This window comes from Choloepus didactylus, chromosome 10 (genome assembly GCF_015220235.1).
Source record: "Choloepus didactylus isolate mChoDid1 chromosome 10, mChoDid1.pri, whole genome shotgun sequence".
Lineage (NCBI taxonomy): Eukaryota > Metazoa > Chordata > Mammalia > Pilosa > Megalonychidae > Choloepus > Choloepus didactylus.
Genome location: NC_051316.1, coordinates 77,940,126 through 77,958,171, shown reverse-complemented (window position 1 = coordinate 77,958,171; position 18,046 = coordinate 77,940,126). Strand labels below are relative to the sequence as shown.

The 18,046-nt window shown below is 37.6% G+C and overlaps 1 protein-coding gene across 7 annotated transcripts in view; it reads left to right on the top strand.

Moving 5' to 3' along the window:
* The window catches only part of LINGO2 (leucine rich repeat and Ig domain containing 2), a 1,372,285-nt gene that overhangs the window by 240,612 nt on the left and 1,113,627 nt on the right, over window positions 1-18,046 (top strand). For all 7 annotated transcript variants that reach the window (XM_037797548.1, XM_037797547.1, XM_037797541.1 and 4 more), the window contains exon 2: window positions 16,563-16,659. The gene's annotated coding sequence lies outside the window, so the exon portion shown is untranslated. The remainder of the gene's footprint in view (window positions 1-16,562; window positions 16,660-18,046) is intronic.

Genomic DNA, 18,046 nt, shown 5'->3' with positions numbered 1-18,046 from the left:
GGTTTTTCATATATTGCCTTTATTATATTGAGAAAGTTCCCTTCCATTCCTATCCTTTGAAGTGTTTTCCTGAAGAAAGGATGTTGAGTTTTATCAAAGGCCTTTTCTTCATCAATCGAGATGATCATGCATTCTTCCACTTTGATTTATTGATGTGATATATTCCATTAATTGATTTTCTTGTATTGAACCAGCCTTGCATACCTAGAATAAATCCCACTTGATAATGGTGTATAATTCTTTTAATATGCTGCTGAATTCAATTTGCAAGTATTTTGTTGAGGATTTTTTCATGTGTATTCATTAAAGAGATTAGGTTATAATTTTCTTCTTATGTAGTATCATTGTCTGACTTTGGTATTAGGGAAATGTTGGCTTCATATAATGAGTTAGGTAGCTTTCCCTCTTCTTCAATTTTTTGAAGAGTTTGAGCAGGATTGGTACTAATTCTTTCTTGCATGCTTGGTAGAATTCACATGTAAAGCCATCTGGTCCTGGGCTTTTCTTTTGGGGGAGCTTTTTGATGACTGATTCAATCTCTTTAAGTGAGATTGGTTTTTTGAGGTTGTCTGTTTCTTCTTGAGTCAATGTTTGTTGTTCATGTTTTTCTAGGAAGTTGTCCATTTCATCTAAGTTGTCTAATTTATACCATATAGTTGCTTGTAGTATCCTATCATTATCTCCTTTATTTCTGTGGGGTCACTTGTTATGTCCCCTTTCCCATTTCTGATTGTGTTTATTTGCATCCATTCTCTCTCTCTCTCTCTCTCTATTTTTTTTTTTTTTGGTAGCCTAGCTACATTTCCATCGATTTTGTTGGTTTTCTCAAAGAAGCAACTTCTGGTTTTGTTGATTTTCTCTATTGTTTTCCTGTTCTCAATTTCATTTATTTCTGCTCTAGCCTTTGTTATTTCTTTCCTTCTGTTTGCTTTTGGGTTAGTTTTCTGTTCTTTCTCTAGTTCCTCCAGGTTAACAGTTAATTCCTCATTTTTCTTCTTTCTTCTCTTTTAATGTAGGCATTTAGGGCAATAAATTTCCTTCTCAGCACTGTTTTTGCTTCATTCCATATGTTTTGATATGTTGTGTTTTCATTTTAATTTGCCTCGAAGTATTTATTAATTGCTCTTCTAATTTCTTCCTTTACCTACTGGATGTCTAAGAGTTTGTTATTTAGCCTCCATGTATTTGTGAATTTTCTGACCTTCTGCCAGTTACTGATTTCCAACTTCATTCCATTATGGTCCTATAAGATGTTTTGTATAATATCAATTTTTAAAAATTTGTTTAAAAATTTGTTTAGACTTGCTTTGTTACCCAACATGTGGTCTATCCTAGAGAATGATCCATGAGCACTTGAGAAAAATGTATATCCTGCTATTGTGGGGTGTAGTGTTTTCTAAATGTCTGTCAAGTCTAGTTCATTTATCATACAATTCAACATCTGTATTTCCTTATTGATCCTCTGTCTAGATGTTCTTTCCATTAATGAGAGTGGTGTATTGAAGTCTCCAACTATCATTGTAGAGGTATGTACTTCTTTCATGGTTGTCAGTGTTTGCCTCATGTATATTGGGGCACTCTGGCTTGGTGCATAAATATTTATGATTGTTTTCTTGATGAATTGTCCCTTTTATTAATATATAGTGTCCTTCTTTGTCTCTGTTAATTGTTTTACATTTGAAATCCAATTTGTCTGATATTAATATAGCTACTCCACTTTTTTTCTGGTTGTTTGTGTGAAATATCTTTTCCCAGCCTTTCACTTTCAGCCTATTTTTGTCCTTCTGTCTTAAGTGAGTTTCTTGTAGATAGCATATAGTTGGGTCTTGTTTTTTAATCCATTCTTCCATCCTATGTCATTTGATTGTGGAGTTTAATCCATTAACATTTAGTGTTAGTACTGTAAGGGCAGTACTTTCTTCTACCCTTTTGTCTTTTGGATTTTATATGTCAAGTCTTATTTTTTCTCTCTTTCTCCTTTACTCTTCCTGATAGTCTTAATTTCTACACTCTACTCCAAACCTCTCTCTCCTGTCTTTTCCTATCAGCCTGTAGCACTCCCTTTAGTGTTTCTTGAAGCACAGGTGTCTTATTCACAAACTCTCTGTGTCTGTCTGTCTGAAAATATTTTAATCTCTCCTTCATTTTGAAAGACACTTTTGTTGGATATAGAATTCTTGACTGGCAGTTTTTCTCTTTTAGTGTCTTAAATATATCATACCACTGCCAGAGAAATCTGTACATAGTCTTGTCGAGCGTCCCTTGTATGTGATTGATCACTTTTCTCTTGCTATTTCCAGAATTCTCTCTTCATCTTTGACATTGGACAGTCTGATCAGAAGTGTCTTGGAGTAGGTCTGTTGGGATCTGTTCTGTTTGGGGTACACTACACTTCTTGAATCTGTTTTTTATGTCTTTCATAAGAGTTGGAAAATTTTCAGTGATTATTTTTTCTATTATTCTTTCTGCCCCCTTTCCCTTCTCTTCTCCTTCTGGGACACTCATAATGTGTATATTCATGCATGCACTTCCTGTTGTCATTCACTTCTCTAAGACCATGCTCATATTTTCCATTCTTTTCCCTATCTATTTCTTTGTGTGTAACATTTCAGATGTCCTATCTTCTAGTTCACTTATCCTTTCTTCTGCTTCTTAAAATCTGGTGCTTTTAGTCTCCATTTTTTTTTTTTTTAATTTCTTCTTTTGTGCCATTCATTCCCATAAGTTCTGCCATTTGTTTTTTCATATTTTTGAGTTCCTCCTGAAGTTCACCCAATATCTTCTTTATATTCTTCATCTCTTCTGCCATATCTTCCCTCAGCTCATTGCTTTGATTTTTGAATTGATTTAGGATATTTGTTTGATTATTAATTAATTGTTTCAATTCCTGTATCTCAGTTGAAGTGTTCATTTGTTCTTTTGTTTGGTCCATATTTTTGTGTTTCCTAGTGTAGCTCATTATTATTAACTCTCCAGGCATCTGATTTTCTTGTTTAGTTTATTCTGGAGCTCTTTTTCTTTCTTTTACCTAGGATTTTCTTGTTGGTTGGCTTTGTTCTCTCTCTTTTGGCATTCAGTTCAATTTACTCTGGACATCTAACATAGCTTCTGTTTAATTGATCAGATTGTTTCACCTCTTGTTTTTCTGGTTCTTGCCTTGCCTCTGTGTAACCTTTTTGTGAAAGGGTCTTCTCAGATATGATCAACTCCAATCAGATTTTCCCAGTGCAGGCATGCCCAGGTCTCAGGAGGAGGGTATAGTTTCCCTGAGAATGAGACCCTTCTGTGGAGTTTATAGATTCTGTGCTTTTCACATCCTGTCCAGCAGGTGTCACTTGTCAGCCTGCAGCTCCCCACCAGTGTAAAGAGTTGCCACAGATGCCTTTAGTTCTCCACAGATCCTTTCCCTGCCAGGACATGGCTGATTAAAGCTGGTTTCTGTTTTCCAGCCCCTGGGGTCTTTGTTCCCTGAGGAAGGGTCACCACTTGAGCTGGGCCCCGCCCCCTGTTTTCTTGGGGATGTTATGTCCTTTAGGGAATTATCTTCCCCACTAGACTCATTGCTTTGTCTCTCAGACCTATCTTAGCTCTGCCCTTGCCCGGGTCCAGGGGCCAATTGCAAATATCTGAGGCTTTTTGTAATGGGCTACTTAGAATAGTTATTTCAAAAAAATAATAATAAAGAAGAAATCCCTTTTCAAGGCCTTTTCCCAGCACCCAAGTTTTGTCAGTCCAGGTATGGACTTTTTAGGCTATTATCTCTTTCACCTTAATAGTTACTCTCAGACAACTTTAATTCTTAATTCCACCCTTGCCCAGGGCAGTGCTGAATCAGGAGCTCTCAGGGGTTATTGAAAAGTAAAAAGATAAAGAGTCAAAGAGCAAGAAAGAAATAAAAAAATAAAACCCTTTTTTTCAGAGCCAAACCCTAGCTCCCTGTGTTTGGGAGCCAGATCCTGAATTGGTACCATTTCTATGTGCTCTTTTTTCTTGGATCCCAGCCCTTTTCTAGTATTGTGAACACCTCCAACTCCAGAAGTCTATGTTTTATTTTGTTGTTGTTGTTGTCAACCCCACCTCCTCTCTGCTGGACAGATTCCCCCTGGCTACTTTTGTATCCACTCCTTGTTTATCTGTCCTGGGAGCTTTTATGCAGGAGCCTGAATTTGTTAATTAATTCTTCAGTTAGGTCTGGGTTTGGCCCCTCTCCTTGCTTCCAGCACAGATTGTTTCTTTATCCATCAGGGAACCAGTTCCAAGATAGACTGCCCTGCCTGGTGGGGGAGGGACACCAGCCCCCCTGGCCAGGGTAACTTTCAGATTTTCACTGGACTCTCAGCCGTTCCACCCATTCCACACTGGTGTACGATGCTTGACCGGTCACAGAAGTCCCTGAAAAACAGCTGTTCAGACAGTTCCTGGCTATTTACCAGCTGCCCTAGAGGAATAACTAGATTCTCACCTCACCACTCTGCCCTCTTGCCCCACCTTCCCGATCAATGTCTTTTTTGCCTCAACCCATTTCTTTTCTAGTTCTTTCAGCCACATCATTTTTTTTAAGGGACAATAAAATATGATAATTTGCCAAAAGCAGCCTTGTTTCCTGTATCTTCTAATGTGGGGACTTCTTCAAAGAACTTCTTCAAAGAAAATCATTCTTGGTTTTCCCCTTTCCATACCAACCCAAACGGTGGGTTGGACTTTTTTAAAAAAATAGCACCGGTTGGACTTTTTTTTCTCCTTTCATTCCAGCAATTTCCAATCCTATACAATAAACCTAGTCGGCACAACTTGATGACTTCGTGAGACTCCACAAGGAACTGATGAACATGAGCACTATAAGTTGGGTTAGGGCAAGCTACAAAAGGAGTGGAGGTTAACTGGTGAAAACCAGGAAACTCCATGAAAATTTCTCCAAATTATTGCTTTGGACCTTGCTCTGTGTACCATTCCCTGCTCTTTCCCTTTTATTGTTGTGAGTTCTTGTCTCAGTCTCCTGAGTGGCTTATTGTGAGCCAACTCTCTTGAAGTCTTGCCATCGTCTTTAAATAGGTTTTCTCTTATTTGGATCTAGTTGCTGTGGCCAATCTCTCTCTCTCTCTCTGTCTCTCTCTCTCTCTCTCTCTCTCTTTCCAACTACCTCCTTCCCTCCCTCCTTTCTGTCTTACTCAGAGCCGTTCAACCTCTCAGAATTAAAGCATAAGGAGTACAATAAGTGAGCATTTTCCTTCTAAATGTTTAAATCTTTAGGAAATTTTATTTTCCCAGATCTGCCTCTTTTATGATGGTTCTGGGTTGCATTGCATAAAGTGAAATAAACCATCAAAACAACAAAAACATTAAGAAATGTTTTAGGTATTCAAAATGGAAGTCACTGTGATTGTATAAATTCAAAGTTCATACTTTACAGATTGGGGCTATTGGGAGTTCCTTAAGTATGGACTTTATTGCTGCCAGCTGGAATTGAGAAGCCTTACCTGTAAGAGACAGACAGTCAAACAAGAATCATAAAGTTTAGGAGAATCTGGGGCCAGCTGAGCTGAAAAGAGTGCCATACCCAATAAAATAAAGCATGGATGTTTACTCCAGGCATGGTCTTCTTAATCTGGTTCTCCTCCAAGGAAAAGCTTTCTGATTCTGCCAAATTTCTCATACATAAATTTGTATGTTGCAGTTTGGCACTGCACTGCATGGAGAGCCTGGAGTGGAGCCTAGCTAATTCCTTGATCCGTCTTTTTCTTACTTGATCTTTCTAAAAGGAATATTTCCTCTTGTACTCTTTGACCTAAAAATTAAGTGGTGGGTGGGAGGAACCTAAGATGGCGACTAGGTGAGACAGAGAAGAAAATACCTCCATGGAAAACACTAGATAAAAAACCAGAAAGGACCCAGAACACCACTTCCAAAGTCGCACCAGCTGGACAAGTTCTGCTAAAGCCACAGGGAACGTGAGTTTGGTGAAACCAGGAGTCTGCATTCTGAAACAAGTGAGTGAGTAGGCTGAATCCCTCAGCCACGCTGCTTTGGGGGGAAACGGTGGATTGGACTTTTTAAAAAAAATAAAAGAAGCCCGGGAACAGCTGCACATAAGACAGGAGTGGTCTGGACTAACGTCTCGGTGTCTGGGGTGGAGGATACCCCTTCCCACACCCATTGCTGATTGTCTCGGGCCCAGGGAGACAAAGAGGAGATGCACAACTTGCAGCAGTCTCCCCAGCGGGCGGGGCTACTCCTGCCTGGGACCGAACACACAGCACAGAGCCGAGCCGAGAAACCCAGCCTCGCAGCCATCACCCCAGTGGGCAGAGCTGTTCCTGCCTGGTGCCGAGCACACGGCGCAGAGCCGACCCAGGAGGCCCAGCATCACAGCCGTCTCCCCAGCGGGCAGGGCTACTCCTGCCTGGCTGAACACATAGCACAGACCCGAGACAGGAAACCCAGCCTGACAGGGAGTCTTTCCCGCAGCATCGCTCACTCAACACAATATCGGCCGTGGACAGTGGCCTTGAATACACCCATGGCTGATTGTCCCAGAGCTGGGAGAGTGGAGCTGTGTGGAAAGGGGGAAGTTAACGGTCCCATTCAACCATCTTTGAAGCGGGCTGGGAATGCCCCTACACAGCCCGGCGGCCCAGGGCTTCCCTGGAGGCCGCCGCTCAATTGTGATGTGGTACAGCCCACCTCCCCCCACCAACAGAGGTCCTGGAAAAGCACAGCAGGGAGGGGAGAACCACTCGGAAATCCCGGGGAACCTATGCCAATACCAAGGACTTTTGTGTCAGCAGCAGAGAACAGCCTTAAATCTCCAGGAACACCTGGGAGATTTGATTGTTAAACCTGCCCTTCCTCCCTAAGCACTCAAGCACATGCCCCTCATTGAGGGCAGACAGCACTGACAACACACTCAAATTAAGTGCACCAATTGGACCCAAAAGAATCAGATCCCCATATACCGCAAAGTTGGGGAGAACTGACTTGAGGGGAATAAGTGACTCACAGACGCCATCTGCTGGTTAGTTAGAGAAAGTGTATGTCACCAAGCTGCAATTCTAACAAATTAAAGACTCACAGATGCCATCTGCTGGTTAGTAAGAGAAAGTGTATGTCACCAAACTGTGTCTCTGAAAAATTAGATCGATATCCTGTTTTTTTTGATACAACTTGAAAGAACCCTATCAAACAAAACAAATGCCAAGAGGCCAAAAACAACAGAAAATCTTAATGCATATGATAAAACCAGACGATATGAAGAATCCAGCTCCAAACACACAAATCAAGATTTCGGAAGAAACGTTCTACCTCGCAAAATTAATTAAAGAACTACAATCAAAGAACGAAAACATGGCAAAGGATTTAAAGGACATCAAGAGGACCATGGCCCAGGATATAAGTGCCATAAAGAAGACCCTAGAAGAGCATAAAGAAGACATTGCAAGAGTAAATAAAAAAAATAGAAGATCTTATGGAAATAAAAGTAAGTGTTGGCCAAATTAAAAAGACTCTGGATATTCACAATACAAGACTAGAGGAAGCTGAACAACATCTCAGTGTCCTAGAAATCCACAGAACAGAAAATGAAAGAACAAAAGAAAGAATGCAGGAAAAAATTGAAAAAATTGCAATAGATCTCAGGGATATGATAGGTAAAATAAAACATCCAAACTTAAGACTCATTGGTGTCCCAGAAGGGGAAGAGAAGGGTAAAGGTCTAGAAAGAGTATTCAAAGAAATTGTTGGGGAAAACTTCCCCAACCTTCTACACAATATAAACACACAAAGCATAAATGCCCAGCAAACTCCAAATAGAATAAATCCAAATAAACCCACCCCCAGACATATTCTGATCAGACTCTTAAATACTGAAGAGAAGCAGCAGGTTCTGAAAGCAGCAAGAGAAAAGCAATTCACCACATACAAAGGAAACAATGTAAGACTAACTGGTGACTACTCATTGGCCACTACGGAGGCGAGAAGGCAGTGGCATGACATATTTAAAATTCTTAGAGAGAAAAATTTCCAGCCAAGAATACTTTATCCAGCAACTCTCCTTCAAATTTGAGGGAGAGCTTAAATTTTTCACAGACAAACAAATGCTGAGATACTTTGCCAATAAAAGACCTGCCCTATTTCAGATTCTAAAGGAAGCCCTACCAACAGAGAGACAAAGAAAGAAGAAAGAGATATAGAGAATTTTAACAGACATATATAGTACCTTATGTCCCAAATCACCAGGACACTCATTTTTCTCTAGTGATCACAGATGTTTCTCCAGAAGGGACCATAAGCAGGGACATAAAACAAGCTTCAAGAAATTAAAAAAAAAAAAAAAAAAAAAAAAAAAATTGAATATACTCAAAGAACATTCTCCAAACACAATGGAATACAAATAGAAGTCAATAATTTTTGAACTATAACTCCACTGTTTACTTCCTACATGATAAAAAATACACAAGCTCTAAGGACAAATCAGTGTTTTTGAACTCAATGTAAAATATGTAATTTTAGACAACTATATAAAGGTGGGGGAATGAAGGAGTATAGGAACATAGTTTATGTGCCCTATTGAGGTGAAGGTGTTGTCAAAGAAAAACAAGATTGATATGGATTTAAGAGGTTAATTTTAAGCCCCACAGTAAACACAAAGAAATTATCAGAGAATATAACCATAGAGATGAAAAGTAGAGTTTGGGATAAGAGAAATGGGGGAAGGGACAATGGGGAGTTAAGAAAGGGGTGTAGGGTTGCTGTTTGAGGTGAAGGGAAATTTCTAGTAATGGATGGTGGGAAAGAGCATAACATCATTCTCAATGCGATTAATCCCACTAATGGAAGGCTAGGGAGGTGGTGGAATGGGAAGATTTAGACTGTATATATGTTTCCACAATTGAAAAAAAAAAAAAAAGTCTAACTAGACGACAATTGAATGCTGAGGATGATCTTGGATGGGATTGGAGGGTGGAGGACAGGAGGCTCAAAGGGACACAGTTGAGACATAAGGAAAAGGAAATACAGAATGTAAGCATGGTATCATTGTTGAATCTCTTATAATTCTTAGCTGTACTTAATGGAATTACTTAAAAGAATGTTCTTGTTCATGGGAAGTACATACATGAATTATAGTGTATGTTCAAGGATGTGTGCAGGTAACTCTCATATGTTCAGAAGACAGAGAAATATATGATGGATGATAGATAGAGAGGGAGGGAGGGAGGGAGGGAAAGAAATAGTGATGTGACAGCATGTTAAAGTTGGTGGATTGAGCTATCGGGGGAGGGGGGTCAGGGTATGATGGAATTCTGTGTATGGGGCCAGTATTGTTTTTGCAACTATTCATGTAACTTTGAATTTATTTCAAAATTAAAAAAAAAAAAAAAAAAAAGGAAAAAAAATTAAGTGGTGGTAAGTAAATAGTACCTCTCTGGTAATTCTTCACACACACAATATTTTAATGCAGTGCTTACTACATTCAAGGAAGCTGAATCACAGACCATTCTCATTAGCCCTCAACCTCCCAGCTCCTGAGTATGCTTAGCCTGAAGTCCTGGGATACAGAGGCAGATAGAGCTATTTTAGGGGATAATTCCCTGTGTTAGTACTTGGTCTTGCTACATTAAACAGCTTCTCTGCTTGGAACTACAAAATATTGGATTCATAGTGGGATTTTCAGAGCATCAAATTCAGCATTTCCTAAACTGTGTTCCACAGAAATGCTATCATTCCAGAAGATGGTGACATTAAAGAAGGAGGGGAAGGGAAGGATGTTCTGTGACAAGTTTATTAATAAGTTTTTTGTCATTGTTGGACTTCTCAGAGCATTTACTGTGTTAAGGGGATTGTGAATCTTGGAAAAAAATACATAGAATATGCAGCATTTCCCAAACTTGATGATAATGCATGTATTATATGCAGAATAGTTTTGGAGATACCAATGTGGTTCCACTCGTTCTTTTTACCAATAAATAGTGCCACTCTTAAGACTAACACCAGTCACTTAACTGTAACAAAAATCGGGGTCCAGTTTGAAAGTGTTAAAAACTCATCTGAATGTGCAGGAGCACACAGCCCATCTTTTTGTTTGACATTATGACTACTGGCATTGGTGATTCTTTTATGACTCCAGATTCTGTTTTCTCCCATCACCACCCAGTGTTATATATAGCTTCATACAGCCCCATGCCGAGTCACCTTTCATTTCTGTAAAGGAAAAGAGCAGTCCAGAACTCCCATTTTTATGCTGTTGTCTAATTTGATAATAATCATATTAATCACTCACTATTATCTCATTCCATTCAATGTGAACAGACGAGTGACACACTGATATAACATAGAGTCATTTCATTTTTAACCAATTGCTTTTATTGAATTGTTCGCTTATAATGAGTGTAACATTCTGTCTTTCTTTATATTTCACAAGTATGGGGTGAAGGTTTGGGAATTAGTTGTTTGTGATTAACACTGAAGAAAGTATGTTTCAAAAAATAGAGAGTAAGTAATTTTGCATTTAAATGCAAATTTAAATTCAAAATGGATCTTTACTGTATCTGTGTTTAAGAATCTGTATACATACAATGTATAAACTTTCATGGAGTTATTGCGATACCTTCTATGGTAGAGAACGCATTATTAGGAGGAATTGATGCTCTCTTTATTTCAGATGCAAGAAGTCATGCACTATTATGGTTAGAGGGAAAAATCACATGTTGAATTCCTTTTTGGTTTATATAAGAATATTCCCGGGCCCTACCAGCTTGAGTGGATAAAGGGGTAAAATAAAAGTAATGACGATATATGTCTCTCTCAGCTAGCAACCATGGCAAGATGGCAGGTATCCAGCAATGACTCCCTCTGTCAAACATCATGGCTCTCTCCTCCATGCTGTGGATGGCCAGGTCGGTCCTTGTCCTCCACTGCCGGGCATCCCTCATACCTCCATCAGCAGCCAGGTGTAGCTCTAGGTTGTTACAGAAGGGAAGGACAGAAGTCCTCATACCACACAACACAAACACACACCCACATGCTTATACATTAAACCAACTTTCAGAAGAGAGAAAAGAAAACCTCCTTTGCAACTGTGATCATTTGAAAACCATGTCAAAGCAAAGGTCTTTTTCTTTCCTTTCTCCTGCAATTTAATGCAATAGTTTACTTTCAGTCTCTGACTGTTTCACTTTGTCTCTCCATCTCTCTCTAATAGCCTCTTTGTCCTCTCAAAACACACACTCTCTCTCTGACTCTGTTTCTCCATCTTGTAGTTTCCCTCCCTCCCTACTTTCCTCTCTCTCTCTGTATATTTGTTTTTCTATCTCTCTGTTTTTATCTGTCACTTTATGTGGCTGTTATCTCTTTCTTGATATCTGTCTTTCTCCCTTTTTCACCTGTTCCCTCAACTGATTAGAAATTCCTGACTTGGGTTTGGCAGGAGTCATGGAAGCCCCAGGTTTGGAGTAAACATCTATGCTAACAAGCACTGATCTTCAGGATCACAGGTAGGGCAAAAGCATTTTCCTCTTCCCAGCTCCAATTATTTTAATCTTAGCTTAAAATTCTAATAACTCACCATGGTGATGTTGCTGTGGGTTAGGAGGGTATCCCTAGCCTGGCCTAAAATGGGCTGTCTATACTCACATTGTTAGAGGCCTCCTACCATTTCACTTATTTTTGTAGCTCACTATTTGATGTAGTTCTCACAATTCTGATCTTTGGATCATGGAGGTTACCGAGATCCATTTAGGGAGTCTGTTAGATAAAATTATTTTCAAAACAATATGATTTGTTTTTTTTGTCACTGTATTTCCAACTGCACAATTGGAGCAAAGGCAATGGTAGGTAAAATTGTTGGAGTCTTAGCTCAATTCAAGGTGGTAACGCCAAACTGTTACTAGTAGTCATATTTTTCAACATTGAGTATTTGAACTAAACAAGAAAAGCAGTTCACTTAATGACCTTGATGAAGTAGGAAAGCTTATATTTTATGTAACTTCTCCTCTGAATGCACATCTTTTTAATATTCATGGTGATGAAATGTAAAGTATGTACAAAGCACTTGTACTGCAAACTGAAGTAATGTGTTGTCATGAAGAAAAGGACTTGTGTGATTGATTGATTTACAAGTTGAACTAGCCCCTATTATGTATAATATTATTTTAACATGAAAGTTCAACTGACAGTCAAACTAGAGTTATTCATACTTAGATATTTGGAAGATTTTACTAAAAAATTTCATGAAGTGAGTCTGTTATTTCAAGGGAAACCACTGATGTATTTGTTGCCAGTGATAAAATTGAGTTTTCAAGTGAAAATTAGAATTTTGAAAATCTTTTGTATGCCCAGGTAAGCCACAAAAGTTCCTAATTCTTAAAGAATTCTCTGATGAGAATGGTGATGATATTAACTAATGTAATATTTTGGTATTGTTTAATTAAATGTGTCAATATTTTAAAGATGTTTATTATTTAGTGAACTGGTATTTGCTAGTTGATTAAGGCATGATATCACAAAATCATGCATGAGTTAAAGTTATATTAACAGTAAGAGATACACCAATGGGTTTTAATATACCAGAGAATGAAAAGTTCACTGATGTGGTTTCAGATTCTGCAGTGCAATTAACATTTTAAAAACCATTATTCATAGAATGATGGTGTCTGATCAAAGAAGCACTGTTGTCTTCTGAAATATCAGTACTAGGCTGGATTTTCTTCATATATTTCAACCAAAATAATATATAACATAGGCTGAATGCAGATTGAATCTGGCTGTCTTATATTAAGTCAGACTTTAAAGAAATTTGGGGAAAAAATGAAAAGGAGCAGTGTCACTTACCAATATTTTTGTTTTGGATATCTACTTATCTTTCATTAAAAATTTTAGGGTACATGTTATGGGTTTATTTTTCTTAATACATATTAATGATTACTTGATAATTTGAGAGATTTGAAAATGTTCTCAGCTTTCATTTCAGATATAATAAATACAAATTGTTATAACCTATGTACATTAAATCTTTTCAGATTCTTCTATAATTTTAAAGCACATAAACTGGTCCTGAGTTTAAAAAAGTTTGAGAAGTGTTGATTTAATAATACTCCCTACCCCCTCATGCCCATGCAGGTTGGTTCAGGTTCCTAGCAGTCCTGGATTGGCAAAGAATTTGAGTATTAATAATAAATGTTCAATTCAAGAATACCTCTACTTTTTTATGAAGCAACAGTCTCAGGCCTATCTAGGTACTCAATTTCTTGCCTCTTTCAGGACAAGTAGCTTCTTCAGTTGCATTTCACAGTGACCGGCTGCTGACTATCCCATGATAGACATGGCTACTCTGGGATAATCCTTTATATACTCAAACACTTGAACCCTTATTGTGTGCCAGCCCCCTGGCATTGCACATATATTTTACATACTTCTTTTAATTTAATCTTTAAAATAATATTTTGAGGTTACTTATTTGAATCAGTTATCAATTACTTATTACTACATAGCAAACCATCCCACAATTTAGTGATATAAACAAAGATAATTTTGTTTGCTTATAATTCTGTGGTCTGGGCTCAGCTTATCGGCTCTGCCTCTTTTCTCTTTTGGATCACTCATGCAGCTGTAGTCATCCGGCAGCTCAACTGGGTCTGCGTGGTTCAAGACGGCCACTTGTATGTCAGGCAGTTGGGGTGGGGTGTCCGATGGGCCATGTACCTACAGAAGTCTAGTGTGACTTCTTTTTAGGGTGGCAGAGAAGTTCCAAAACAGTAAGAGCAAAGATGTTAACTTCTAGGCTCAGAAGTCACAAAATGTTACTTCAAGCTTCATATTCTATTAGCTATCCAAGTGACAAGGAAAGCCTAGATTTAGGAAGTGGAGAAATAAGCTCCACCTCTTTAAAGAAGAGAATGGGGAAGTCACATTGCAAAGATTGTGTGTACAAATATGGCAGGAATTTTGGGGCCCATTTTGAAAGCACTATAACACAATATCATTAGATCCATCTCACAGGTGAAGAGACTGAGGCATAGAGCAAGTGGTAACCACATGTTAGGGGTTTGAATACTGGTTTCTCTGTTGCCAGAAGCACATACTCTTAACCATTAAAATATATTGATAGATATTTAGTCCACTATTTTAACTATAGAGGAATGTCAGACGATGTTTTGAATCTCATGCCATCTTTGTTTCTCTGCTACACCGAACGACACTTCCTGTCCAATATCTCTGCTGCTACCCTCTGTATGATGCTTGATGTTTCTTTGATAAATGTGTTTAAGGACTATTGTTGGGGACCCTTGGATTGGACTGAATGCTATAAAGCTTTGGGAAACTCACTGAGGATTATAAAAAGGAATACCAAAATCTTCTTGGACATAAGCAGCTTGGCATGTAGGAAGGAGAGAAGGACAAAGGAGAGAATTCTCCTTACAGCAGGGGCTTAAGGAAAGAGCTGGATTTGTAAATCAGACAGACTGTGAATATATCACAATCCTGGCATTTACTAGATATCTAAAATTTAGCGTGCAATTTAACCGTAACCTCTATTCTCCATCCATGAATTGGATCTAAAGTACTTCCTTTTCAGAAAGTTTACAAAATTAAATGAGATAATATATGTAAAGCTAATAACATGTTATAAGAACTCAACAAAAGTTATCACTCTTTTTATTAATATAAATAATTGTGACAACCACTACTTCATAGATTTTTTTTTCTTTTTTTTTGGAGATTAAATAAAACAAATGGAAAGTGCCTCAAAGAATGGTAAATTCTTCACTCTCTTACTTCTCCCCTTTCTTCATTGTCCCCACTCCTAAACTTAAAATAAATTCTATAAGAAGGCCCAGGCAGGGAAACAGAAACAACACATTATTTTAACAAAGAAAATTCACTTAAAGGGTTATCTAAATAGCTGTTGGAGAACTGAAGAGGAAAAAGAGGCTCCTGAGTTTATACAGAGGTAGTGAGAATAAAACGAAGTATTAGGGTTCTTGGAATTTGCAAGAGGGACCCAGCAGAATGAAGGCCCATACTTCTTGGACGTGGAGCTGTGTAGCCAGTGCTGGTATCCCAGGAGTTCAAAGCAGAAGCCTCAGGGAACTTGAATTCAAGACCTCTCAGGCAGAGATGCAAGCTGCCTGGCACTGGCACCTCTGAGAGAGTAGGATGATCTGGTTCGGGAAAAGCTAGAAACGTCTGTAGGTAGAAACTGTCTACTGCAACAGGGTTAAGGATGGTTGCTAAGGCAATGCTGATAATAAGTGAAGAGGAGGAAATGAGCCCTTTTCTCTCATCCCCTGCCCCTGAGGCTCCCTCCCATGTCCACTGTTGCAGGACCTAAGGAGAAGTCAACTGGCAAAAGAGAAATATGGTGTGCCGAGTCCCAGCCCACAAAACAGAATATATTAGTGTGGGTTTGGGGCTAAGAGAAAGAAACTTAAACATGGTCAAATTCTTACATTGCATTTATTGAAAGGAAAATTATAGAGGCCTTCTTTGTTCAAAGTTTGTACCTGAAGTGTTGGTATTACCGTTGGTATATCATCAAGAAGGTTTGAAATGTTAGTGTTATTTGAGGAATGCAGTGGGCTCTTTTTCATAGCTAGTTTTTGGGAGAGAGACCCACTTGTGTCACCTAGTACAATTGTAACTACTATTTTTACAGAAATAGAAATACAGGAAGCTACCAGGAGAGCAAAGCACTGTAATTTGTTCTGTAGTGACTAATCTAAAATTTATCACTATTTCATGCCTCCTTAAGCTTGAGATGTTTCACACAGTCTGGTGTTTGGTGTTTTCATTAGTGTGATTTGCATAACTGGGATTTATTTATTTATTTATTTTGTAGAGGATTCTGTTATAATGAAACCAACATAGCTTTTAAAGTATATAGAACCAGGCTGATGAATAAGTGTGATTTCGTTGTATTTTATGTGATTTCAGTGGAATTTCTGACAAATTTGACTTGTAAGGGGTTATGTGTACATTATGAGAGAGAGAAAGAGAAGGGTGTCTAATATTAACAACCATTAAAATTGCTAAGTTTTTGCAACAAAGCATAATACCTGATAAATTTATGAATGAGGTTTCAGCTTGTAAAATTGTCAAGGTGAGAATATTTATGATAAAGTATATTTTCATAATAATTAAAGTGGCTAATGACATAAAGAAATGTGTTTAAATATTATAACATGGTTTTATTTTATGCATTCATCTTTTAGAAGGACATCCAGAAACATCTTTAAAACAGAAGAGCCATAATATTCAAATTAATTTTTCTTTTTCTGGCACACTATCTCTAACTTGATTGCTCTCTCACTTTTTTCTCACCATCCATATGCTATTACTCATATTCAGTTAATTTATTTTGTAACAGATTGACTAAAAATACTAAGTTTGATGTGGAAATTGTTTTATAACCTAATTATTATTTTCTAATATATATTTAAGAATAACTCTTGATTTACCAAAAAAACAAAATGAAATTCATTATCTGAAAAGGCAAGCAATAATAGCATCATAAGAGACGGATACATCAAATGGTGAATCTGCAGCCTGAGTTCTTGTTTCATTTCATTTAGGAAATCTATTGGAGATGGTCTCAAGATGTAGAATCCTTACATGTGAATTATCCCAAATGAAGTTGGAGCATCCACATTGAAATTGCTTTATGTTGTGGTAAGGTGAAATTATTCTTAATATATTGACCCTGGAGAATGTGTTGAGAAATTCTCGTGCATACGCATGCACACACACACACACACATTTGTGTGTAGTAAGTTTTTTATGGTGACTTTTATCTTATGAACTGATCATGAAATAATAATTATGAAGATTTGTAACCTTTGGGATTTGAAAAACTGCTTTTTAAAAATTATTTTTCAATAATAATTTCTGGCTCCTGAAGTGGAATGGGGAAGAAGAAGGAACTCAGAATTGTTATTAATTTCCTATTATTTGACATGTGCATTATTTATGTTAGTTAATAAGTCATTACAACAGCTCTGGGAGGTAGGTATTATTATTCCCTCAGTACAGATGTGGAAAAGGAAGTTCAGAGAAATTAATAACGTGTCCAGGTAATGCAGCTAGTAAATGGCACAGGAGTGATTTGAATCTAAACTCTATCCTTTCTGCTGCCATGGTGACCCCAGCATTTTTCATTTGTAATAGGTGAGGAGACAAAGAATTAATATAGGTTGAGGACAGGACTCTCCAGTTTGGAACTGTCATTTAGAAAAGAGTCATAATCATGGAAAGCCAAAGTGAAGGAATTTTCTTAATATTTTCACTACTTTTGAGAAGCGAAAGATTTCTGTAAGTCATTGACTGGGTTACATAGATGGTGGTGTTTCACAGAAATTGGAAGATACAGAAAAACTGACACAGAAAATGTATGCTGCAATTTTCCCACCCACCTTTGCTATAAAATGAAATTCTCTTGTAGACTTCATCTATGCAAGTATCTTGTTATAGCAAGATACGACATGGTTTATTGGAACTAGTACTAGTTTCTCATTTGTGGCTGACTGGTATATGATCTTGAGCAAGTAACTTAGCAGATATCAGTTGCCTTTTCTGTTACTTGTGCCATGAATCTGTTGCAAGATTCCATTGAAATAACAGATAATGTATAGGAGGACCTACCATACTGCCTGGCACATAGTAGACCATCAATATATAGATGCCATATCAAAACTTTCTGGTGTAGGAGCTATTAAAATTTAAATTATTTTGTTGCAGCTCTTTCTTTGAAAGTTTGTGATTGAATAAATGTTTATCTGAAAGATTCTCTCTACTCAATATTATGTAAAGTTAGGCTCAAAAATATTTTATTTATGTAGAAGATATTTAGACTAATTGTAGATTGCTGATTGATATATTTAGAAGCCCAGTACACTTTAGGGACATTAGTTTATGAATGGCAGAACACGGGCTCTTTGTTCTAGGGATTTAATTGATATAATTATCTTACCTAAAAATTTAAAACAAATCTGTTTAGTTATTGCAAGCCAGATTCTAATTATGTCACTATAAGTCATATTTGCTTGGGTGATTTTAGAGT